This window comes from Sus scrofa, chromosome 15 (assembly GCF_054392235.1).
Source record: "Sus scrofa isolate SSC_HxYL_T2T_F1_AM1 chromosome 15, Sscrofa_HxYL_maternal_Yorkshire_Landrace_v2.0, whole genome shotgun sequence".
In the NCBI taxonomy this organism is placed as follows: Eukaryota; Metazoa; Chordata; class Mammalia; order Artiodactyla; family Suidae; genus Sus; species Sus scrofa.
Window position 1 is genome coordinate 77440449 of NC_139397.1, and position 27011 is coordinate 77467459.

Below are 27011 nucleotides of genomic sequence, written 5' to 3' on the forward strand. Positions count from 1 at the left end.
GAAAGAGTTTGTTTATACCATTTGTTCTTATTGTTTAGAAGAATTTTTAAGCCATTATGGAAAAGGCCAAAAATAAGAAGAAGGAATAATTATGAAGACAATATTTTTAAGATTCCTTTTGAGAATAGGGATAAAGAAAAAATAAGCCAGTTATAAAGAATGTCTCCCCAAACCCAGGTTTCCTGTCTAATTAGATTCTGGCAGAAGTTACATTCTAAAGCATTCTTCAAAACATTTGGGAATTTTTAAAAATCTCTCTACAGGGGGCTGTATTGGCAAGCACAGGCCCAACAGTGAAGAAAATGATGGAATCAATAAGACATCCCAAGTCAAAAGAGTAACATTCTGGTACTATACCTCCCAAGAGATGTGTCTTTTGCATATTAACTAGAAGAAGCAAAGCCCCAAGAGCAAGAGAGGACTATTAAATGTCGTGCGATATACTTTGTCTTTATTCAAAGCAATCTGTAATTATTATGCTCAATAACTATTGGTAACATTTACCTGGGGAGGTAAAATATTTGGGACAGAGATTAAACATAAGCCTCTACTATCAAAGTGTGAAACTCAAAGAACACTGAGTGAGAATTATTTGCATTATTTTTTTCTGCATGATTTAGACCAATAAGTGTTTCAAATGAAAAATTAAATTAAAAATATTAGTCAAGGTAGATTAGTTTCCAGTTTACATGTTAGGAGCTTGGAAGTTGCCACCATGCTCTAATAAGTAAAAAGCTAAATAGACTAAAAAGTCCACAGTTCTTAGATCTGTAAGAGAGTGGGGAGACACGTAAAACTGTCCATGAGATTGAAGAGATGGACAGGTAATGACAAGGATTTTCTACTAACGGTGGAGGGAAACAGTGCTGGTAGCAAAACCTGAACCGTAACTGATGAGTTGCTAGAGGATCAATGAGAACAAATCATAGAGTTAAAAACTCCATGGGGATCCAGGAATATGGGGACTCCCACAGTATCATGAGATTTACCTCTTAGAGCTTAACCATATGCCTACAGTTAATATTAGAAAAAATTTCCTCTTTCTTCCAGTAGTAGAAGGAAAAAGGAACCATTTTGAAATGCACCACGATACTCAGTTCTTAACAAAGCCTACCCTCAGGGGACGCTAGTTAACCAGAACCTATCCTGCTGGGGGATTATTAGAGCCTAACTAAAGTGGGAAAGCCCAATCCAGCCGTGTTATGATGCCTAAATTCTACATAATACAGGAAAACAAGAAAAGGAAATAAAATGTATAAATTGAGAAGGAAAAAATAAAGCTATCTTAGAGCACAGATAATATAAGCATCTATATGGAACTTAAAAGAACTGGGAAAAACACTCCTATAATTAATAAATGATTATAGCAATATTGCAGAGTACAAAGCTAATACACAAAGGTCAATTGCTTACCTATTTAGCAGCAATGAACAAGTGGAATTTGCAATTAAAAACACTATGCCATTTATGACAGTTCCCCCAAAATAAAATACTTATGTGTAAAACTAGCACAATATAGAGAAGACCTATACGAGGAAAACTACAAAAATTTGATGAAAGAAACCAAACAATAACTAAATAAACAAAGAAAATTCCCATGTTTATGGATAGAAAGAAAACATTGTCATGATGTCAGTTCTTTTAAATTTGATCTATAGATCAATGTATTCCCAATCAAAATCCCAGCAAAGTATTTCATAGATAATGACAGATTCTAAAGCTTATATAGAGAGGCAAAAGACCCAGGACAGCAAACACAATGTTGAAGAAGGACTTCAAAGTTGAAGGACTGACACTACTCAACTTTAAGACTTACTATAAAATCTACAGTAATCATGACAATGTGGTATGGATGATGAAAGAAAAATTAATCAATGGAACAGAATAGAGAGTTCAGATATGGATCCACAAATATATAATCAACTGGCCTTTGACAAATGAACAAAGGTAATATAGTGGACCAAAGAAAGTGTTGTTAACAAACAATGCTGGAGCAACTGGACATACAAAAAAAAAAATGAATCTAGATGCAGATATTCACAAAAAGTTAACTCAAAATGGATCATGGGCTTAAAGGTAAAATACATAACTATAAAATGCCTAGATGATAATATAGGAGAAAACCTATGACCTTGAGTAAGCTGATGACCTTTTATATATAATACTAAGGGCACAACCCATGAAAAAAATAATTGATAAGATGAACTTCATAAAAATTTAACAACTCACACTCTGCAAAATACAATGTCATGAAAATAAGAAGACAAGACACAAACTGGGAGAAAATATTTGCGAAACACAGATTTGACAAAGGGCTGCTAAAAAAAAATATCCTAATATTCAACAACAAGAAAACAAACAACCTAGGAGTTCTCTTGTGGAGCAGCAGGTTAAGGATCTAGCATTATCATTGCAGCGGCTTGGCTCACTGCTGTGGTACAGGTTTGATGGTGCTCTGGGAACTTCCACATGCCATGAGAGTGGTTAAAAAAAAAATGATTTTATAAATGGACTAAAGACCTAAATACATACTTTACCAAAGAAGACATATAGATGAAAAACAGGCATAGGAAAATTTGCTGTATGTCGGAATTCATTAGAAAATTGTGAAATAAAGCAATGAGATACCAATAAACATGTATTAGAATGGCCAAAAGGCAGATCATGACAACACCAAATGCTTGTGAGCACACAGAGCAATAGAAACTCTCATTAACTGCTAGTAGGAATGTAAAATGGTAGAGCCACTTTGAAATACTGTTTAGTGATTTCTCACAAAACTAACATATTCTTCACATATGATACAGTAATTGCATGCCTTGATATGTCCCAAAAGGAGTTGAAAACTTTTATCTAGGCAGAAACCTGGACATAGATAGCAGTTGTTTATAGAAACTTTATAATTAGAAAAATCTGGAAGTAACCAAGATATACTTTAGCAGGTGAATGAATCAATAAATTGGTATATCTAGACCATGGAATATTATTCAGCACTAAAAAGATATAAGCTACAAAGCCATAAAAAAGAAAGCTTAAATGCATATTACTCAGTGGAAGAAGCCAATCTGAAAAGTCTACATATTGTATGATTCCAACTATATGACATTCTGGAAAATTCAAACTTATGGAAAAATTTTAAATTTTGGAAATTTTTAATGGAAAAATTAAAAATTTTGTAGTTGCCAGAGGCTGAAGGGCAGAGGGTGCAGGGAGAATGAATTAGATGGAAAATAGAGGATTTTTAGGGCAGTGAAAATACTGATGGTTACACGTCATAATACCTTCGACCAAATTCATAGATTGTACAAAACCAATAGTGAAACTTAATATAAACTATGGACTATGGGCAATCATGATGTATCAATGCAGGTTCATGAAAGAAATGTACCACTCTGGTTGGAGATATTGATAAGGGGGAGACTATGCATGTGTAGGGACAGGGGGCATATGTGAAATTGCTGTATATTTCCCCCAATCTTGATGTGAACCTTACATTGCTCTTAAAAATAAATTCTTATACACATATCCATTCTATGTATAACTGAATCATGTTGTTCTACAGCAGAAATTCTCACAACATTGTAAATGAACCATAACTTCAATAAAATTTTACAAAATGAAAAAATAATAAATTCTTAATAAAAAGCCAAAAACTCTAGCCAGTATTTTAATAATAATTTGTGAGTTGATACCTCTAAAACTATTCATCTATACTATGACTTGGAAGTCATTAATTACAACAAAAAATATTGAGGACTCCTAGTGGTAACTTTTATGAGTGAAGATATTTGAGTTCCAGCAGCATTCATTTTATTATTTGTGAGTTCATGGACAAATCACTTTGCAACACTGGGGTATATCTTTCCCATCAGTAAAATGAGGCCTTCCTGAGTTGTAAGGTTTTTCAAACCCTTGTGCCATAGACAGAATTAGGCAACAGTTGTATGTTGTCACTAATCTTCCTGACCTATTCTACATCAATTGTTTTTAGTCCTATTCAACCACAGGTAATCTGAGAAGCTAATTCAACACTAATGTGTTAAAGAGCAATGATGAATTTTTACTGTGTTCCACCTTTCAAATAACATTTAAAAAAAAAAGAAGTCTTAAACCAAAGTAATTTTCAAACATATTGAGAAATTTCAGTCAAATTAACTGGTTCAGAGAGAAAGTAATATTTTTCAATTCATTATTTTGCTTCCTAAATCTGTCTACACTCGTTCCTTTCTTCATCCAAGTTTCTGTATCTTACATGATACTATCTTAGCCTGGGCTATATTAATAAAATGTCTCAGACTGCATGATTTAAACAACAGAAATTGACATTTTTTTACAGTTCCCAAGGCTAGAAATCCAATATCAGATTTTCTCACCATTTGGTTTCAGGTGAGGGGTCCTTCTTGACTTATAAAGACCTCCTCCTCACTATGTCTTACATGACAGAGAGAGAGGGAGGAAGAGAGAGCAAGTCTCTTGTGTATCTTCTTCTAAGGATATTAATCATGGGCTCAGGGCCCCACATTTAACTTTCTTAACTCCATAAGGCCTAATCTTCATTATAGTCACATGGAGCGAGGGTTCAACATATGAATTTTGGGCAGACACAAATATTCAGTCTACGACACAATATTAACATCTAGTTTGGCAACCAGGTTAGAAATTGATATCTGCCTCATTTTGTTCATAAAGTTCGATTGAATTCTTCCTCAAAATGTGTTTTGAATTTTGCTTCTTCCCTTCTTATAAACACTTGTCACTTTGTTGCATTTTTCCATACAGCCATACAGATACAATGTTCTTTATGAAATGACAATGGATTTCTAATGACCCAGGTACTAATACTCAATGTGTGTGCATTCACATATGTGGAAAGATGCACAGTGTGTGTATGCGTGTGTATACTGGAGGTAGATGCAAAGGCCTTGGCGATTGGTGAAGATGAGTCAAATCAAAACACAGGATGAGCTTTTTCTAAACATTTTTTTTCCTGGAAGCTCTCCTCTCCATATCTAAGCTTTAATTTTTTAAGCTGTTCCCTAGATAGAGCTCATAGTCAACTTTCTCTCTCCTCTTTAGCCCAACTATGATGCCATACCATATTCTAAATCACTGAGGTACAGAATAAGTTCTCCATTCTGCTGAGATTTATTTCAGAGAGTGACCATATTTTACCCTTTGGGGCTATGTGACTTATAGCACACATGAACACTCCAGATTTCAACTACCCTAGACTAGTCATAAGTACTAAATATCATCCTACAACAGTAGTTTCCAACATTTTTCAGTATCTGAACTGCTTTACATTTTTTAATCATTATTAAAGAAATCAAAGAATTTGTGTTTATTTAGATTCTACCTATGGATAGTTAGCATAGTAGAAATTAAAACTGTAAACTTCTTAAAACACAAGACTATCCAGCATACATTCTATTAGTATTCAGAGTAATGATGTAACCACATGTCATGTAGCCTCTGGAAAATTCCATGGCACTCAAGGGAGAATGACAGTAAGAAGTCCAAATAACATCCCAGCATACTACAAAAAGAATTTGACTTTGCAGACTTCTCAGAAGACGTTTCAGGGGCCTATGGGTGTTTAAATTACACTTTGTGAGTCATTACTGTAGGCTATTCATAATTACTAAATATCGGTCTTGAAACTTTTCACTCCTGAAATCACTTCATCCTCAATTTTACTTTTCCCTACAGGGTCTGGCTTAAGTGCCAATTTCCCTATAAAGCATTTGTTCTTCTAGTTATTTCATAACAGCGAAAGTGGTAACAAAAATATTGGTAGAATCTGTATTAATTAAATAAAAATACTTATTAAAATAAGTAACCATATACTTATATTAACTTCTATTATTAGGAAAATAAAATCTAAGGGTAGAAAGTAGCCAGACTGTCTGATGTGTGTAAAAGAAACAGAAGAGTTGAGGATGGCTAAAAGCTTTGTCCTGAGCAACCAGAAGCATGAAGTTTCCATTGATGGAGAAGTGGTAGGCTATGAGGGACGGCAATTTAGTGCAAGAGGGATATAAAGAGCTCGTTAGCGGCAGATCAAGTGTTAGAGGTCTAATCAAGATGTTGAGTACTAATTTGGATATATGAGTCAAGACTCTAAGGGAGACATTTTTTAGGAGATATAAATTTGGGAATCATCAGCATATGTGACTGGATGAAATTACCAAGAGAATGAGTATAAATAGAAAAAGGAAGAGATCTAAAATCAAGCCCCAGGACTTTCCAGAAACTGAGGTCAAGGAGATGAGATGGAGTAAGCAAAGGGGACAGAGAAGGAATGGTCTCAGAGGGAGGAGGAAACCAAATGATTGTGTACTGTAGAGCAAATAAATAAATGTGTTTCAGGGAGAGAAGGATCAAAAATATGCAAATGCTGCTATTAGGCCCAAGGATGCACTGTATGATCTTATAACCCCAGAGGCATGGTTCACAAGTGCTATCTTGATGTCTGAACAACTACAATCAGGTACTGGGATCTTACTAGGTGCTATTATAGTGATAGTTGAGAAGTGATAATTGCATTTAGCAATATGGAGGTCACTGGTGGCCCTGATAAGAGCAGTTTCATTGTAGTTGAGGACAGATTCTTCATTGAAGCATATTCAAGAGAACAGGAGATGCTAAATTGGAGAAAGTACAATCCTTTCAAGCAATTTTGGTACAAATGAGAGCAAAAATAGGATTACTAGAAGGGGACATGTTTTCTAATAAATAAATTGTGATGATAAATTATATTTTCTGAGTGTAGCTTTGGCTTTAACTTAAAAGTTTTCAGTGTGCAAGCACTTGCTTTGTCATTCATTCCAAAACTGTTTGCTATCTTAATTGAATTTTCATCTTTATACCTAAGAGTTATGTAGAATGTTTTAAAATGTCCCATTAAGTGGGCTATGAGACATTTCTTTTGTGATTTATTTTACTTTTATCATCTAATGATCAAATATTAGTTTCTCTTATTTTTGTATACTAAAATTTTCTAGGGATTTTCTTTTAAATTGCCCATATGTTTTATTTAAGTATAAGTTGATTTACGATATTATATTAGTTATAGGTGTACAGTCTAATAATTCAGTATTTTTTTCTTTTTACAGTTGTACTTGTGGCACATGGAAGTTCCTGGGCTAGGGGCAAATGGAAGCTGCAGCTGCAGACCTACACTACAGCCACAGCAACACAGGATCCAAGCCAGATCTTCAACCTACACCATAACTTGCAGCAACACTGGATCCTTAACCCACTGAGTGAGGCCAGGAATCAAGCCCATATCATCACAGAGACAGCACTGGGTCCTTGACCTCCTGATCCACAACAGGAACTACTAATTCAGTATTTTTAGATATACTCCACTAAAATTTATTATAAGATAAGGTGCTTATCTAAAATATTATTTAAATTATTTTAAAATGTTACTTAAATCCACTTTATTTTTACTCACTTTTTGTTGACTCATTTTGTCTATGATAGAAATAGGCTGAGACCAGCACATGACAGTGCCCGTCTCATTTAATGCTTTTTGTTTGACTTTTTTATCAGAAATTATATTGCATAAATAATGGCCTTTAAATACTTTTTCATTTTCTTTTCTTCCATGTAATTCTGTTTTCTGTGGGGTTCATATAGCATATAGCATGCTTTTTAAAAGAAAAAAAGAAAATGAGTTCCAATCATGCCTCAGTGGTAACGAAACCAACTAGGATCCATGAGGATGAGTGTTCAATCCTTGGCCTCGCTCAGTGGGTTAAGGATATGGAGTTGCCATGAGCTGTGGTGTAGACTGCAGACATAGCTCAGATCCTGCGTTGCTGTGGCTCTGGTGTAGGCTGGCAGCTGTAGCTCCAAATTGATCCCTGGCCTGGGAACTTCCATAGGCAGTGGCCCTAAAAAGCAAAAAAAAAAATAAAATAAAATAAAAAGAAGAGAAAAAAAAAAAGAAAAATCAAGAGTCTCAATGTTTAAAAGGATTGCTTATTCCATTAATATTTATCATGGATTTACTGGTCTGTCTGAGGTTATTCCTGCTGTGCTCTTTTATGTGCTCTTCTTAACACTTTTTCCTACTATTCTTGCATTTTCTTCCCTTTCCTGCCACTGACTGGATTGCTCAAGTTTTCCTTCTCCATTTTTCCTTTATTTAGCTATGGCTTTACAAGTTATACATCCATTTCTATTCTCCTGTTAAAATTTTAAACAGTGTATTCAAACCATAAAAAATGATTTCTAAGAGTTGATCCATATCAGATTGTTCTCTTCCATGAGACAACTAAAATAAATGAAATAACTGCTCTTTTACATATCCCCTTTCCCTAGCTTTTATATGTGGGGACACACAAGGGTAAGATGTGTTGTATTTTTTTTAATTTCAGACCCAATTTTTTTGACTTTTGTTATCTTTGAACTTTTACACAGGGCATTTAGTATTTGTAGTTCAGTTCTTTGGAAGATAGGATTTATAATCAAATATGGGTCTATCCCACATTGTCAGCATTTTATTATTATCATAACACAAAATAAAGCTGTAGTAATTCTTGGTGTTCATTTGTTGCATAAATATACACATTGATCAATGAAAGAGAACAGAGGATTCCAAAAGAGGCAAATTCTTATGTTAGCATTTAAGAATCTGAATTATTTAGGGAAAATGGTGAGTGACCACATGATAATTGCTATTTGGAAAATATAAAGTTCAATCCCATAAACATATACAACATAAACAAAAGGGTATTTCAGATAAGTAAGAGGGACAATGTAAAATTTGTTAAATATGACACATTTGGAAAAATCTTGAAAATATTTTAATAGTCTAAAAAATGGAAAAGTCTTTTCTAGTAAATTACATACTCTAAAATCTATAGAAGGAACATTTGATATATTTGGCCATGTTTTAATACTTCTGTATTTTAAAAGATTTTATGATCAAAGATTAAAAAGCAATGCACTAACTACAAAAACAATTTTAAACACATACAAGAGATATAATATTTGTAACAAGAAGACATCAAAAAGAAAAATACAGTGCAACAGAAAATGAGACAAAAATAAAAAAATTATTCTGGGCAGAAATATAATTAGCCAATAAATACAAGAACATATTTCAACCTCACTAAGAATCAGGTTAAGGCAACATTAAAACAAGATTTATGTTTTATCCAAAAATGATAAAAAAGGTTTTTCAATATTAATGACTAGTTATGAAAGGTGAAGTCAGAGATGTAGACCAGGACCAGTTCACATAGGGCTACATAGGCCATAGCATAAAGTTTGGATTTATTCAAAGTACAATGAGGAGTTCACTTGTACAGTAGGTTAGGGATCCAACATTGTCCCTGCAGTGGCTTGGGTTGCTAGTGTGGCTTGGGTTTGATCCCTGGCCCAGGAACTTTCACATACCATGGGTGCGCCCCCGCCTCCCAAAAAAATACAATGAAATGATTATTGGAGGCTTTTCATCAGATAACATAATTTGATTTGTGACTGGAAATGTCACTTTCATTCCCACAAAGAGAATGAATTGTAGGGGACAAAATTAAAACACAAAGTCTAGTTAAGAAAATGATACAGTATTCCAATGACAGATTACAGTGGAGTGCATCAGCTGTGGACATAGGATTCAATGAGTTTAGCCAATACTTAGGAAGCAAAACAACAGAACCTATTGTTATGTGGAATGTGAGAAAGATATCAAACAAGATTCCAAAATTTTGGATTTGAGCAATCAGGGCAGGTTGTGGAACAATTTTTTAAGACTGAATAGCAAGAGGAGCTGTTAAACCTATGGGAATCAATAAGTTTTTATCATCTTAAGCTTGAGTAATATTAATTATAATAAAACTAACTTGTATAATACGTAATGTTTTAAACTCTTGTTTTATATTAAACTCATTTAATCTTCATAAAATCCTATTAATAGACAGCTCTTGCATATCCAAGTGAAACCTTAAAGAGGCAAGCTGAGAGACAGGAGAGTAATTTTCATATCGATAACATTTTATATAGATAGTTTTTTAAAGCTATGGTTCTCAATAAGACTTTCTACTGTTCTGGGTATCTGCTGATACAAAACAGCAACCAATATAAACAGTCAGGGATTCTGTGGTTTGATAATTCAGACAGTGCACAGTGAATATGGCTTTTTCTCCAGAACGTCTGGAAATGGCTTAGGGGTAGGGAACCTTCCAAAGGGCCCTTCCCTTACATGTCTGGTACCTGATGTGGTCAGCTAGAAGAATGTAGTTAAGATCTGGACTGTAGCATGTACGCATTCTATTTTTGCACATTTTCATGCTCCATCATAAGTGACTAGACATAGTTCCCAGTGCTACACAGCAGGATCTCATTGCTAATCCATTCCAAAGGCAATAGTTTGTATCTATTAACCCCAAGCTCCCCAACTGCCCTACTCCCTCCCCCTCCCCCTTGGCAACCACAAGTCTATTCTCCAAGTCCATGAAGATATCAAGAAAAATTAAACAATATTTTAACTGAGTTTGAAGAGGTTTATAGTTATAAATTTAGCTGAATAAGAATCTTGATTATTTTATGGCTTTCCAACTTTATCTGATTATTATAAGAGAATTCTTATTGCTAGATAGATAGATAGATAGATGATATAGATATATAAATAGTTCTTTGTTCTAAAGAATTGCATTCATCTCATAGCAAATTGTTATTGGAAAAAAATATTTGCTCATAAAACCTACAGCAGCCACTAAAATGTAATCAATCTTTCTCTAAAAAAACTGAATATTCATTCACAGTTCACCAAGCCTCTCCCAGGATAAAGCAGTAAAATTGATCTATTCCTTAGATTTTTATCACTACTAATTTTATCTGAGAAAAAAAAAAAAAGACAAAAAAATATTTCTTCACTCCCATTGTCAGTCTTAAGCAGGGCTTAGCACTGCTCTGTTTTCTTCCTCAACCAATGACAAATGGTTTGAAAAAGTATTATTGTAATCTGTGAAATCACTAGACAACAGACCAATGATGGAATGCCCTTCCATACAACACCTCTTGAAATTTCTAATAAAAATTTCATATCTGGAGCAGCTTAGGTCTGACAGACAGCCCCAACATGAAATGCCAATGTTTATTCATTTAGTACCCTCCTGCCTTTAAAGGAAGACACTGGCTTTTGTCCTCATGCAGTGAAGAGTGTGTGCTTACATTTTCAGACAGCATTTGACAAAGTTCCACATCAGAGATCAAGGTCTTGGTAGAGAGATTGAGGTCTACAAAAGGAGGAAAGGAGAATGGACATAAATGTACATAAAATGGATTGAATGTTGGCTAAAGGGCAGATGAGGGTACGATCATAAATAGAAACTTTTTCATGGTGGCAAAAGACAACTGGAGAGATATTACTGGATCAGTTTGAGAATTTCACTTATTTATTAACTATTATTAACCATGAATTTGGCAATTGAATAGAAAGGAACTTATCTGGTTCTCTAAATATAATTATGTTGGAAGAATGAAGAATAAAACTGAAATTCTATTTCCTAAAGGAAAAAACAACATTGAATTGTGTGATATATAGCTTATAAACAGATACAAAGTAACAGGGCTTTAGGTTGAAATGTTAATCTATATGTTTTGGAGGTTTTTTGTTTTTGTACTCTACTTCCTAACTGCTATAAAGAGGAGAAAACAGGTAAATCGAAAAGAGAAAGGAAAGTAAAAGTGGAGAGTCCATAAAATGGAAATGGAGAGGAGAATTTTTTTTTCAAGAAAACCAGGAAATTATGGACTCAGCACTCAGCTGTCATTGTGGACTCCTTGTCCCTCTAAATCATCAGCCATTGTCGGGTTTTCAGGTAAAATGCAACTTACCAGTTATGCTTAAATTTCAATAAACTAATGACAAATATGTAGTATAAGTATGTCCCAGGCAATATTTATGGAATGTAGTCACACTAAAATGTATTTGTAATATACCTGAAATTCAACTTTACTTGGGTGTCCTGTTTTCTTGTTATTGTTTTTTTCTAAATCTTGCAACCTTAACCCAGAGACAAGCTGCCGTCCAGCGGTTCTGGAGATCTGTAAGCCCTCTGGGGAAAGAATGGGACATTTGGGTACATTATTGGGAAAAAAACAAAAAACAAACCCTGGTTAGGAAGAAAGTGGATTCAAACAGAACCAATCACCATTATAAAATAAGATTTCTGTGAGTGCCCTTTGAGTTTATCCTCTTTAAAGAAGCTGACTCCCTGCTTTACTTTTCCTGCCCTATTCATTGTGAATATGACAATTTATATTTAAAAATATTTTTCTGTAGCTAACATCATAATTTTTTTCTAGTCTTGAGGATATTTTTGTGTTTTGCTTTCTTTTTATAGAAAAATTATTTTAGGTAACTTTAAACATATAAGAGCAATTTCAGTCAATTTGAACCTAAATTAAGTACCTCAAACTTTCTAACACTACAAGACAATTTTAAAAAGCCATGTGATATTGTCAGGAGAGACAGGAAATTCAGCTTCTGTCTCTCCTGTCTGGTATCATTGCATCTTTGAATAAGAATGTGACTTTTTTGGCCTCCAGTTTGCTTACATGTAAGAAAACAACACTGAAGTAAGTAAATTACATGAAAACTATTTTCTAAGTCTTTAGACTTTAAAATTGCAAAAATGGAAAATTTGATACCTACATGGTAGATTAAAACTTAAAGTTGATCTTTTTTCTTTGATACAGTCCTCCAATCTTTCACTTATAGTTTCAAGGCCTATGCAACCTGAAATATATGGCAGTCGAATTCCAAAATTCAGTCCCAGGACTTGCATTTCCAACAATACAACTGACTGACCATTATAAAAACTCCCCTGCTATGAAAAACTTATTAAAAATGTGTTAAATATAACACAAGGCCTTTTATGTCGATAGCTGAGTCATGAGACAGTGAGTCATCTCCAGGGGCAGAAATTAGAGGAAAGTTGAAAATCAGAAATGGAAGTGAACATAGGACTTAGATGTCCTGATTGTGGGTATGAATTTAGGGGTGGTGTTTAGTTATTGATAACCTTGGTAACCAAGGGGTTGGGATTTGGTGGACATTAAGGAACAAATTATAAAAGTCTGGATCCAAGTGATCTCAAGATTTCCAATTAAAACACCATAAAAAGCCAAAATCCTGGAAAAGATACTCCTCACTGAAAGATTAAACTTTAAAATAAATACTTTCTGCCAAAGAGAGATGAAGAGAAAGTATATCTATCATGACACTGGCATTTCATGCAAAACCAATTCTCATTTAAGAATTAAATCTATCCATCTACCTACATATATACACATATACTGTACATTCACATACCTACAGTGTATGTGTGTGTATATATTTCCCAGGAAACAAAATTACGATTTAATCAAAGAACTTCCAACACCTCCAGGGTGGGTCTTGGGAAGGGTGTGTGTGATCTACGTTTGAAAGGAAGAACTTAATTGATTTGGTAAGAAACTAAACTCTGACAGGAGTAGCTTACATGTTCACCAAATAATGTTCCTTTTCCTTCTGTTCACATGGTTTCCCAGCCTCCCTTGTAGTCAGGTGTGGCTTTATCATGACTTAGGCCTATAGAATCTAATCCAATGGTGAAAATGAGTCTGTATCTATAGCACCTAATACAAAGCCTTTATAATAGTAGGTATTCAATATAAAAGAATGAACGAATACCTTCCTCTCCTATCTCACATTTCTTTTTGATTCAGTTACTCAATTAATACTGATTGAGGACTCCACTCCTTTTTGGCCTCCTGGGACTTCTCCACTTAAGGACTAACCCATCTCTTTCCTACAATATCTTATGGGTCACAATACTTTGCACCTCCTCACTACTATAAGAATTCCCACCATGTCTTCCTATTTTTCCAAATTGACAACTATAAGCTGCTAAATCATTATGAGGGCATTCTTGCCAATTTATTTTTGGCATAATTCCCTAATCTAAGAAATGCACTTTGGTGAGGATCTCTCCAGTTGTGCATTAGTTTTAGTGAGGATTTGTGCTTTCTGATACAATTTTCCCATAGGGGTTATCCTGTTGCCAGCAGTTGACAATAAGCCATTTAGGCAATATTTTATTAAAATGTATCACCTTAAGTATAGTCTCTAGGAACTGCATAAAGCAGGCTTTGATATCTTGATAAAAACACAACCGCAATGGGCAGTCTTAAAAACACCTCTTTGAAAAGTGAAAGGTTGCATGGTATATTGCTATACCAAATTTAAATTTTCCATATCTGAGGTATCTTCAGAGCAATATCACTGTTTATCTTCCCTCATGTGGTCCAAAATTATCTGGGAGCAGTCTGAAAAGAATTTTAAAATGGTAAATATATGCGTTCTTTGAAAATAAACAAACACTTTTTAGACATGACCAGTTACTTAAACACACTATCTATCATTATAATGAAAACCCTAGTCTTTTCCTAACACACAAAGCATTATCGTTTTGGCTTATGAATTTGGCTGTGACAGAGCCCTCCCCCCTTTCATTTTATATATTCTTTGAACATCATCCCCTGCACTGTCCTGTGTATAGACTAATTAAAAGAATAATATTACATTTCATTTTCCTATTTTTATCAAAAGTGATTATCTTTAACAAATTCTTTAAATTGTACTGCTTTTGTATCAGTGATTAATGTATTGTGCCTGGTTCTTCTTGCCTGTTAATTGTTTTATACAAGTGGATGCTAATATAAGCAATAGGGTTTTATTAATGTCCCAATCAAATATATTGAAGCATATATGTGTTAAATACACGAGTGCTAAATAGGTGATCTTTCTTAAAAGAACATTAGGTTTTGAACATTGATCCATATTTACTAATTACTGTCTCTTTCAAAGCATTTCAGCAAGATGATTAAAAATTGTTTATATTTTATCATATAAAACAGTATATCTATTAACACATAGATTTATTGAAACAGAATAAGTGAAACCCCAACCTTTAAAGATACAAACTTGAATATAAACATATTTATAATTCAATCCATATTTATTTAAATGCATCTTCTTTTAATACGTATTTTAAAATAAAGCCTTTCTTCACCAAGTTATAACAGTATATCACCTAGAATTAAATAAGTTCTACTGAAACCTAAAAAAAAAAAATAAGATAAAATCAAAGTGTAGTTTCCATTACCAAGAAACATCCCAAAATTAAATTTGGTTCAAGTATCAATTATAGGGACTCAGAGACACTACAGAAATTTTTGAAAATTTTGAAAAAAGGATTAGCAGAAATAGAATAAAATGTCGATGTCAATGTAATTATATCAAACAATATTCAACTCTTTCTTTCCTCAATTTGCTAATATCTCTCACCTTGAAATCTTATCACAATGTTTTTCCTGCTTAACAATGAGTTGCTATCCATGAATGAATTAGATCTGATCTTAGACAATCTCTAAAAATTCAGTTATTTAGTTCATTTTTACTCATATTTATTTAAATATGGTATTTTTAATGTCAAAAAATAGGGTATGAGGATGGATGGCAGCCTGTTCAAAACAATTTTCAATAATCATCAGGTACAGATGGTTCATGGGCACAATAAGCAAAGAGTTAAAAATCAATAGGAAGAAAAGATGAACCATCTATGGTAGTTTTAAAATACTGGGTTTAAATACTTTGTTTAAAAGTCTTTGCCACTCCTCCCAGTGAGAGATCAGGTCTATGAACCTTCCCCTAGAATTTGGGCAGCCTTGTGACTACTTAATCAATAGAGTTGGGCAGAGTAATGCTGTGTAAATACCAAGGCTGAATCATAAAAGACAAGGCAGCTTCACCAGAACATTCATTCTTGGGACTCTGACCCTCTGTGTAATATCCACCTGTTCTGAGGATGCTCTGTAATGGGGAAGCCAAGCTACATGGAGAGAAATTAAGTATGTGTTCTGGTCAGCAGTCCTAGTCTTTGAGTCACCCCAACCCGGGTGCCAAGCATGAGTGTGAACGAGTTTGTGCATGTACTAGTATTAATTGTGTGAATTAACACAGGTGTATTTTAGTTTCCTCTGCAACTATAACAAGTTACCACAGATTAGTGGCTTGAAACAACACAAAGTTATTTTCTTATAATCTGGAGGTCAGGAGTCCAAGATGGGCTTTGCTAGGCTCTGCCGCAGGATTACATTCCTTCTGGAGCCTCTAAGGAAGGCTGTGTTCCCTTGCCTTTTCCAGCTTCTAGAGGCTGCCTGCATCCTTGATATGTAACCCCTTCCTCTATCTTCAAAGCCAACAATGTCTTTCTCTCATCACATCACTCTCAACATTTACTCTTTTGCCTCCCTTTTCCACTGACCAGGATGCTTACGATTACATTGGGCCCAGCAAGATAACCTAGAATAGTTTTCCCACCTCAGCCTCCTTAACATAATCACATCTGCAAAGTATATTTTGCATATAAGATAGCATATTCATAGATCCAGGGGATTAGAACATGGGCAACTTTGAGACCCATTATTCTGCCTACCACAAACTGATATAGCCAGGACGAGCTTTATTATTAGCTGGGTCCAGTGTAAAATGAAAAAAGCAGCCACAGCAGGTCAGTCCAGGGCCCTTCTAAGTACAGAGCACTGTAGGACCATCATGTTGGACATCCACCCATGAAAAGTCCCCTAGGCACAGCCCACGGGTATCACATCACTCACATCACATATCATCACTCATACCAGTCCCCACAGCAAAGGTCCCAGATGTCATGGAGCAGGACACTCTGCTATACCTTTCAAAATTTCTGACCATCAGAATGCAATAACACAATAAAATAATTCTTTCGAGCTGTTACATTTTAGTGTAATTCAGCATACAACAATGGTAAATGGAACACCATCCCATAGAAATAAGCTTATATGACAAAAACATTCACTTCTCAGGAGCAAGAATGAAAACAAATAGCTAAAATATATAGAAAAAAATTTCAACTTATTAGCAAAGAAATGCAAATTAAACAATAATAAAGTATCAGTCTGACCCTTTCATAGTGCCAAAGGATTGAAAACATCTCATGTTATTGAGAGGGTGAAGAAATTTTGGTGTGTTTGTAAGTTTGTGCAAACATCTTAGAAGGGCAAATTGTTAATACCCAAAGACATTTAAATGTGTCCCCTGACCCAGTAATTCCACTACTGCAAGAATCCTCAAAACATCTGGTCAAGGTTACTAGTCCAAATATTTTTACTGTAGCATGATTCGAAACTGGAAAAGAAAGACAGCCTAATAAATGTATAATAACACGGAGAAGGTTGCATAAATTATGATACAGCATTATTATGGAATATGATATAGCCCACAAAGATTCTCACAGTAAAAACTGATATGGAAAGATACTTTATATGTAGTATTAAATTAAAAGAATAATATATGCACAGTAGTTCCTATTTAATCCTGTTTTTGTAAAAATATGTATATTGATTTCTGTATAGAAAAATACATACCCTAAAAACTTAACTGTTAACTCTAAAGGAGGGAGATTGGGAGGTAAGAAAGGGAATAAATGAGGTTATAATAGGCTTGGTTCTGAGGAAATGGTCTGATTCACCTATGTTCCTCAAATAATTAAATTATTAATAACTTTTATTTTTACTCTCAAATGTATTCCAATGTGGATAAGATGATCACCTGAGAAACAGGGAGTCTCACTTCTTATTTTATGTACTTCTGTATTGTTTGAATTTTCTAAAACTTTTATTTGTTACCTTGTCACACACACATACACATATTTTTGAAGGACAATTTGGCAGGAGCTTTAAAATTTTTTAATATTTTCTCACATTGATTAAGTTTTTTTCCCTTCCAGAGAAGAAGCAGGTACAGAGATTTTCATTTTAACTTTTTTTTTTTTTTGTAGTAACGAAAAAGTGGAAACAAAATAATGCTGACTGGTAGGAAAAACTTAAACCACACAAAATTCAGCAGAATATGTTTTTAAAGAATTCTTTAAAACAGTTTTTAAAGAATAATTGAGTAGATTAATATATACAGACATGGGACAATTGAGATAGAAAAAGAGACAGAGAAAGAGAGAGGGAGGGGAAGGAAGAAGGAGAACAGGATAGGAGATGGGGAGAATTTATATTGAAAAAATTAAAATAAACCCTTTACAAGAGAAATGAGTAAATAAAACATGATTCAGTCTCATAATGGAATAGCAATTAACCATGATTATATGTGTGTATCAATAAATATTAGCATGGGAATTTGTTATATATTCTTACCCTATGATTCATCTTTGTTTAAAAATAGATGAAAGCTATATAGACATAGAAAAAGCAATTTTAAAATACCTATGGCAGAATCATGAATGTTAGTTTTCAGCTTTGTATATGTATTTTGAATTCTTCTCAAGTATTTCTTGATAGGGATTTATGTTTAATCTTACAAATAATGGTGGGCTTTATATAAATCAATTTGCAATATTTTAAGCTTTCTGTAAGTCTCCTAAAATACAAAAACATAGCATTCAAGTTGTTTCTTTTTGTAACATTACTTTTTCCCTTTCAAATTTGCAATGCCCTTAATAAGATTAAATAATCTGACTTTTCCTATTATAAAGTCTATGCCTTTAAAGTTTTTTTCCTTTCAAAATGAGATGTGTGACATTACACATTTAAGATCCAGCTAAGTATTTTTGCCAAAATCAAGATTCCAGTTCTATTGCTTAAAATGCCTGTAACATTACCATGAAACTTCGCAAACCCAATGCAGATTTTTCACCTGTTGTATTTATTCTGCTTGTCATCTCCATTAACCCAAATTGAGTACTATAAATTTTCAGAATGTCTGATCATGAGGGGTTCCTAGGAAAGTGTATATAAACTAAATTCCCAGATTGTTAATGTGACATTCAAGGTCACTGGCAATCTGGACCAGACTAGTTTTCCAGCTTCATCTCCTGCCCCTTTCTTTGACTCATTCCATCCACTCTTCACTCATGTTCTAGCCTTAACTAAACACACGAAATTTTTTTTCCATTTTGATGCCTCTCTACTTTCTCTAGCCATAAAGTTTTCCTTTATGCTAATGAACCTGATTCGCAAATTCTCAACTAAGATAGTACACCTGCATCACCAAAGGAATTTTGTTGTCATTTGTTTTGTTTCATTGTGTTTTAATACAAAAGCCCCTTCCAAGGGACCAACTTAATCAGGACATTCAGGATGCAAACACAATAAAACTACAATTTTAAAAACACATACAAGTGATTTTAATGGATTAAAAGCCACTGACATAATGAAATGAAGAAATTCCTGCTTGACAGCACTGCTCTTTCCACACATATACCTAAAATTAATTATTTACTCATATCCATCACAATCTTATACCCATCTAACCAATTACAAGGTTCAATCAGTACAATAATACCCTGGGATATAATTTCATCCTTTACTATATCTGAAAATTCCACCCCTTTCCATTCTCATTCCTTCATTCTAGGGCCCAGCCCAACATTTTTAGACTATTGTGATAGCCATCTAATCACTTCCAGTCTTAATTTCCTTCTATCCTGAATTCACCAAAGAGAGGGAACTTTTTTAAAAAATAAATATCTCTTGTTATTTTTATGATTGAAACATTTCAGTTGCCTTCTATTAAGTAAAAGTCTATAAAGACCAATTACTTCAGAACCTTTATAGGACATGCCCGCCTGACTCATCCTAACCCCACATTCTCACCCATTGTTTACCTAATTCATCATTCAGGTCTCAAATATTATGTTCATTCCTTAACACTGCTCCACTCAGGCATACATGCCTCTAGATTAAATCTTCTTGTTATCTATTATCAGAATCATTGCTCATTCTTTTCATAGCCATCATAACATTTCCAAGTATGTGCTTTCCCATGTAAACTATAAACCACAAAAGAGCTGGAACCATACCTGCCTCCAGTGTACGTAAGAATTCAGTATTTGGGAAGTTCTCTGGTGGCCTAGTGGTTAGAACTTAGTGCTTTCACTGCTGTAGTCCAGATTCGATACTTGCTCGAGGAACTGAGATCCCACAGCAAGCTGTTGCATACTATACCAAAAAAAAAAAAAAAAAAGATGAAAGATTTCAGTATATAATGCATAAATAAATGAATAAACCAAAAAAATCAATGAGTCATTAATTCCAGTTACCAGATGTTTTGTTTTGTTTAAATACAATTTTAAAAATTTCAGAATGCCAAGTTAAATATTTTGACTTTATCTTCTTTTTTTTAAAGTGTCTTGTGTTCTCTCTACAGATGCTTAGAAGTTTCCAATGAAAATACTGATTATTATAAAATATATTTTATATAGATAAAACACAGTAATACATTTATGTGTAGTGTATCAGTCATGTAGTGGATCTACACACGATTATATACAAAATCGATTGATAACAAGGAACTACTATATAGCTTGGGGAAATCTATTCAGTACTCTGTGACATCCTATGTGGGGAAAGAATCTGAAGAAAAATGGATATATATGTATAGATGGCTAATTCACTTTGTTATATACCTGAAACTAATACAACATTTAAGTCAACTATATTCAAATAAAATTTATTTTAAAAAACTTAAAATGACAATAATAATATTCTTTAAAAATTAGAAATAAAATTATAATTCTTTTACATAATTAAATGGTTAAACAAGAAATGAAAATTACAGTTAACGCAGGGATCCAAAAAATAATAAATATAAAATCCACACAACTTGGCCTATGGAATTCAGTCAAAATGATATTCATGGTAAATTCACAGCTATGTAATGCTTTCATTTCTGAAAATAGGATTAAAAATTAATAAATATGCAGCTCTAGAAGGTAGAAAAAAATCAATATTAGTCCAAGGAATGCCAAGGAAAATCAAAGCATTAAAAACGAAAATTCTGGAGTTCCCGTCGTGGCGCAGTGGTTAACGAATCCGACTAGGAACCATGAGGTTGCGGGTTCGGTCCCTGCCCTTGCTCAGTGGGTTAACGATCCGGCGTTGCCGTGAGCTGTGGTGTAGGTTGCAGATGCGGCTCGGATCCCACGTTGCTGTGGCTCTGGCGTAGGCCGGTGGCTACAGCTCCAATTCAACCCCTAGCCTGGGAACCTCCATATGCCACGGGAGCGGCCCAAGAAATAGCAACAACAACAACAACAAAAGACAAAAAGACAAAAAAAAAAAAAAAACAAAAATTCTGAATTAAGAATAATTTAATTATTCAATATGTCCAATTCCTGATTCTAATGAAATAGATATGCTATTGAAATAACAGAAAGAAAATAATGAAAAGTTACTTCAAAATTATAAAAGTTTTTATTGTTTAAAATTTTTAAATAAAAAATACAAAAACACTATACTATATAGAGTTATGAGTGGATTTGGGTTGTTTTTTATTTTTTCCTTTTTTTTTTTTTACTTTTTGCTTTCCCAAATTAATCATATTGTACTAGCGGATTTTTTCAATTTTTAAAGAAATAGATATATCCATTACTTTCTCCTGTCTAAGGTGAGCTTATTTTATTGCATTCATAAATCTTCCATTCCAAAACATTAAAATTTTCCAAATACAAAAAAACTAAATTCTTAACTATATACAGATAAGCAATGCTAAATAAAATAAGCATTATGAGAATTTGCCACAACAAAATAGTATTTATGTGTAATGATTATTTAATATCAAGCAATAGATTAACAAGTTATACAAATTTTCAAAATAACAACAATAAATACTAACAAGGAGGAGTTCCCATGGTGGCTCAGCAGGTTACAAACCCAGCTAGTATCCATGAGAATGAGTTTAATCCCTGGCCTTGCTCAGTGGGTTAGAATATGGTGATGCCTTGAGCTGTAGTGTAGCTCACAGACATGGCTCAGATCCTGCTTTGCTGTGGCTGTGACATTCTACTGCTAGCCTGGGAAACTTCCATATGCCACAGGTATAGCCCTAAAAAGCAAGTAACTAAATAATTAAATAAATGATAAGGAGCTTGATAAAATATAATGCTAATTCCTGATTAAAAATATAAATAAAATCTTATCAGTAAACCAGGACAAGTTCTCACCTACATGATAAACTATTTAATATATTAAGAAATATTACTGGGTAAGGAGGAGATAACATTACCCGCAAACGGTATGATTGTCTTATGATACAACTCAAGATAATTTTGACAATAATTAGCAAGAAAAACAGAGTACATGAAGATGACCAGGTACAACAATAAGTGAAGTTATTCTGTGTGTCCCTTTACAAGTAGTTAGTTAAATAAGTAATGGATTTAATGTCCAGTTACACCATTCAAGCAAAACATGTTTCATAAGGTCAAGTCTTCCCATTATGCTTTTTATCATTTTGAAACTTACTCTCATTTATTGTACTTACATCAAAATAGAGTTTTATCTTTCAAAATATTTACATTTGCGGCAAAAATGGCTGTCAAATTACTAAGAAATTGACAAACACCAATTTGTATTGATTCTTTAGGAATTGCAGATATTTTATTAGTTTAGCCCCAATGTCACCTGTCCTCTAAAGTTAGGTAGAATTGAAAAAGCCCCATCAATTCAGGAAGAAATCCAGTGCTATCCCCAAGACATGAAACATTTATCACAATGCCCCACAGTCAGGCCCAAATTAATATTTTATTAACATTATTTTTACTATTTTTCTGCCTGAGCTTATTTTTCAGTTAATGGAAACACTCTAGTTTAAATAAGTGTGATGCTGAATAGTGAAAAGTATGTAAGTGTATTTTAAAAATTAATACTTTTCTTTTATGATATCAAAAACCAACTGTAAATAATGGAGTTAAACACCCCATTCACAATAGCAACAATAATAGCTAGACTAAGGATAATTCTAGCAATGAAAGTGAAGGGGGCATGAAGGAAAATCTAGGTAAAGAACCAGCCTGGCATATTTCCCAATAAGACAACACTGAATGGTGACCAATTATCTAGGTTTTTAAAGTAAAAAGTAATTTATATTATGATTATATTTTTAATCATAATATAAATCCAATATGTTTCTTTTGTAATTTGAGAAAATTATTCTAAATTTCATGTGGAAGAACAACCAGGCTAGTATAGTTTAAAAACTTAAACAATACCATCTCTCTGTTGAGAACCATGAGGCCATACTAGGTTTTTGGTGACTCACACTTAAGAAATAAAGACTTCATAGGTAAGAGCATCGCCACTTCTTTTTCAGTAAGCATAGAAGTTCTGAGTGTGTTATTGCAATCTTGCGGTTGGTTAGTTGGTTGGTTGGTTGGTTGTTTTAAGACTGCAGTGAAGAGAAACAGGGCAGGAGGATTCATGCAGAGTATTCAACACCATTTCACAACCTACCTCCTTCCCTAGGAGAGTTGTATTCCGTTTTTCTCTGTCTTAACAATGAATGTTAAGGGCATGGGGGGAAAAAAGTCTTCTTAGTTGTATGACTGGACAATTAAATGTATTCTGTTCAAATTTCAGCACTTGTATTTTGACATCAAAAGGCATTTGTGTTTTCTAAGATAAAAATGAAAAATGATAGGGCCAGCTTTTTGCTGTTTTCTTCTTCTAGACAGAGAGTTCACTCTTGAAGGCACACACATGCTTTTCTTCCTTCCGAGGATGCCATTTTATTTGTGAATAAACAAAAAGCGAATGTTTTTTCTGAGTGGAGGAAGACACTGCCTCAGAGCATTCTAATGCTTACCACGTTGTTTATCTTCTAACTGGAAATGGATTTCTTATTTTCTGAGGCTCTACTCAACTTATGGTCTGAGAGAGAGAGGCAAAGAGAGAGACAGGGAGCTAGAGAGAGACTGGCTAAGGCAGAAGACAAAAAACTTGCCTGAGAGGAGATGAGTGACAAGAAGGAAAATGTCTTAGGTCATAAGTTCTCAATAGCCATCTTTTATTCACTACCATATAGAAATCATAAATGAAATATGTAAAAATTACAAACAATACGGACAAGATTTTTTCATGAAAGAAACTGTTCTACTTATATATAATATCACAAAGAAAATCTGTATATCATCTACATATGAATATTCATTTGTATATGAATAAATGGAGTTAAAAAAGAAAATTTAACCTTGATTAGTTTTTGCCACAGACCTCATCCTCTTTATTATCTCTGAATCTTGGACTACTTTAACTCTTATTTATGGCCACATGCAAGTTCCCTGGCCAGGGATCAAATCTGAGCCGCTACACAGACAATGTCAGATCCTTAACCCACTGCACCACAGTGAGAATTCGATTGTTTTAAATAAGCTTCCTTGAAAATCCCCTCTGTTAGAGTGTCTGCCATAAGTAAAATTACCTTGGAATGACTTTTTTATCCTGTCATCTGAGAACTCTATTTCCTAAAATGTAAGACCTTTCCCTTCTCTTTCGATGCTCTTCTTTTCAGGATATGAAATCACCCCCATTGCTTCAATTATCACACTTACGGAAATGAGTCCCAGATATAACACTTAATTCCTGATCCTACTCTCCTAGTTGCAATAACAAACTCAATATTTCTCCATATTTTACATCTCAATTATGTTTTTAGCTTCTTAACTCAAAAAAAGCATATTCATATGTTTCTTCTTTTTATTCTCAATTTTATGACTAGTTCCCAGTATCACGGCCTTTTGCACTATACAGCTTTCTTATTCTTCTTGTCACCAACCTAGTTCACACCTTCATATTCCCTACTTTGACTGTCAGAACCATCACATCACTCATGTCTTGTCTCTCCCTGTTCATGTTTATCCATTCCCACTGTGGTCAGATTATTCTACCCAAAGCATTACTAAGATTCCCTCTGCCAATAGCATCCTAAATGCTACTTTAAGGTCCTTTTTAAATGTCACTTCCTCCATGACATTTTTCTTGATATACACAATTCGGACTGTCTCCTTTTCATAAGCCTTTGTGTATGTGTGTCTTTATGTCAATTATCTTATCCCTATAGCTACACATGTAAAAAAAAAAGCACATAGAAAATGAGAAATTAAAAACTTTTCAAGAAACCTATATGACAGAAAGGAATCCAGGTCTCTCATAATTATAGTTGGCATTCTTTGTTTACATGAGCTTTCAACAAGAGTATTAATTTGATGCCTCTGTTTTTCAACATTCTTTGAATTCTGATTTTTTTTTAATGTTAGGCATTAAGACTGAATTCTATTAATTATTCAATAACTATGTCATCCAGGAAGATTTTCACCATTCTGGATAATGACAACTTGATACAAAACAATTGTAAAGAGAAAGAATGAGAAAAGAAATGAAACTTAATCTGTATATGCTATTACAGTTTTGTGAATTTCTAGTTGAATTTCTGAAGAAAAGCAGCTCACTTTTGCATTATCTGGAAACTGTCCAAAATGAAACCTCAGTGGCCTGTGATTCCTAAAGGCCACACAAAAGCCCAGCTCTAATGATGAACACTAAACTTCCACTCCTTCTGACTCTTGGCCTACTATCACTGATGGCCTTTTAAATGATTGCAAAAGTCATAATTGCCCAATTCATGGGAAAAAATTATTGCTAAAAATCAAGTGAATAGCCAGTTCATTTATACAGATTAGAAATATCAATTTTTTAAAGCTATTTCTTGTCCTTGTAAATGTAGCATCACCGAAAAGCTACAAGAAAATTATATAGTTTTTTAGCATTTTCATGGTACAAAATTGCTCTCATATGGCTGGCAATCTGAAAGATGGGTTATCTATAAAAGGAACTTCTACAGAAGTCAGCACATTTGGAGGCCATGATTACAATAATGAACAGTTTGCTTACCCTCATCCCTCACTCCTTTGTTTTCCCTAAGAACCAAAAAAAGCATGCTAATTAAAATTAAATATTCAAATTAAACACCTTAAGTGAGAAATATATAGGTCTGATAGGGGAACAGGGAAAACTGAGTAGAGGGGAGAGAGTACTTATAACCAAATTGTTGTGAGCACCATATAAAAAACAAAAAAATCCAGCAATGCCAAACAAAGTGTCTGGCACTGTCATAATAACAGTGCTATCTCTCTTCACCTGTTTGGAAAGAAACTGAAGCCTCCTTAGTTACTTAAATGCTTACAGGAAAACATTTTATGGCAGAGTGGAGTTTTCAGCTACAAAATCTAAAATTATCTAAATCTTTGGAATATGAAAAGTTGAAAGCAATCTAGAATGTACCAATGCAGAAGCTCTCAAATTCTTTGCTATAGTTTATTCATTTTACTAGTTTTTTTTTTAACCCCAACTAGTCCCAGATAAAAATTTGAATTAATCCACCTCACTGATCAATAATTTTGTGTAATATTTATTACATATAGAGTCATGAGATTTTTGGTAAATGACCCACAAGATACCATCGGATTTAAGTCCTAGAACATTTACTTAAAGCAATAAACTTGGAAGAATCTGAACTTTACTCCCAGTAGAATTCTTGCTTAAAAATAAGAAATGCCTCTTCCTCTTTCTCTCTCCTATAAAACCCACTCTGAAAGCCACTTTGCTTTGTTAACTTTCATAGCATGTATTCTCACTACAGCCTTCAACACCTGAAAAATTAGTGGAAGAATTTGACTGATTATAGAGGCTGTTTTCCTTGTTCCACAGCTTGTTCTAAAAGGGATACTCAGCAGAACTTGCATTTTTTTCTTTCATTTTGTGCTGTCTGCATGAGTAATTACCTCCCTGATTTCTGAGATGCAATTGAGTAGCTTCCACATTAGAAAAATCCAAAGATTGATAGAGCCATCGCTCCTAAAGGATTAGTTTGCTGCTGTAATTCCACGGAGTAGGTCATTCAAATAGCAAAATGCCTCAAAGTTTAATTTCTCCTGGTTTTAAAAGCCAGATATTGTTACCAATTTCAGGGAAACTGGGAAAGTCCCATGGTCTTTTAAACAGGTGATGATCTTTAAAATTCCCCTGAGGGGCTGTCTCCTGCCCTCATGCAATGTGTCATCCAGAGAATTGCTCTGTGATAACCAAAGTGTAGAGTTCCCTTTCTTGAAAAATAAAGCTTTTGACAA

At 33.8% G+C, this 27011-nt stretch overlaps 1 long non-coding RNA gene across 1 annotated transcript in view; it reads right to left on the reverse strand.

Moving 5' to 3' along the window:
• LOC110257064 (uncharacterized) overlaps positions 1-27011 on the reverse strand; it is a 381933-nt gene that overhangs the window by 204719 nt on the left and 150203 nt on the right. Inside the window, exon 4 of the long non-coding RNA XR_014829453.1 lies at positions 19911-20049. This is a non-coding gene — a long non-coding RNA (uncharacterized LOC110257064). The remainder of the gene's footprint in view (positions 1-19910; positions 20050-27011) is intronic.